Here is a 934-nt window from a genome sequence, read left to right as displayed (position 1 = left end):
CATGATCTCACAGTCCATGGGTTCGAGCCCCGCGTTGGGCTCTGTGCTGACAGCTCAGAGCCTGGAGCCTACTTCGGATTCTGTCTCCCTCTGCCTCTGCCCCTCCCTCTATTGCGCTCTGTCTCTATCAAAAATAAATAAACATTGGGGTACCTGGGTGGCTCAGTCGGTTGAGCAACCGACTTTGGCTCAAGTCATGATCTCACGGTTTATGAGTTCGAGCCCCGCATTGGGCTCTGTGCTGACAGCTCAGAGCCTGGAGCCTGCTTCTGATCCTGTGTCTCCCTCTCTCTGGCCCTGCCCTGTCTGCACTCTCTCTCTCTCACACACAAAAATAAACATTAAGAAAAGCAGAAAAATACCTTCAGAAAAATAAATAAATATGCACTCTCAAGAGATGAGCACATAAAACCCCTGTGGGGTCCAACGTTCGCTTGCACCCACTCCCCCGATGGACATGCTAGAGGCTCCTGAAGGAAAGGCCTGGCATTGTTCAGGTCACAAACCTCCCTGAGCTCTGTTGTCAATGGCAGTCGGGAGCTCAGCGCCCTATTCCGACTCCTCTGCGGAACCCTTGACAGCTCTGAGGAGTTCTTGTTGTGGCAGTTCAATTTAGAGGTTTTCTGTGGGGTTGTCACAGTAAGATCACTTCATCAAAACCAGACACACTTCCAGGGCCTCTGGATTGTTTCAGGAGCTGTATATGCAGTGTATTTCAGAACACAGTGGCTTACACTCAGTGATGTGGAGAGATAGATAGATGATAGATAGATAGATAGATAGATAGAGTGGATGGATGGATGTATGGATGGATGGATATATACATGCATACATGGATGGATGGATAGATAGGTAGATAGATAGATAGGATGGATGGATGTATACATGGATGGATAGATAGATAGATAGATAGATAGATATCAGGATGGATGGA

The sequence above is a fragment of the Panthera uncia genome, unplaced genomic scaffold (assembly GCF_023721935.1).
Source record: "Panthera uncia isolate 11264 unplaced genomic scaffold, Puncia_PCG_1.0 HiC_scaffold_294, whole genome shotgun sequence".
Lineage (NCBI taxonomy): Eukaryota > Metazoa > Chordata > Mammalia > Carnivora > Felidae > Panthera > Panthera uncia.
This window is presented reverse-complemented; position numbering follows the sequence as displayed.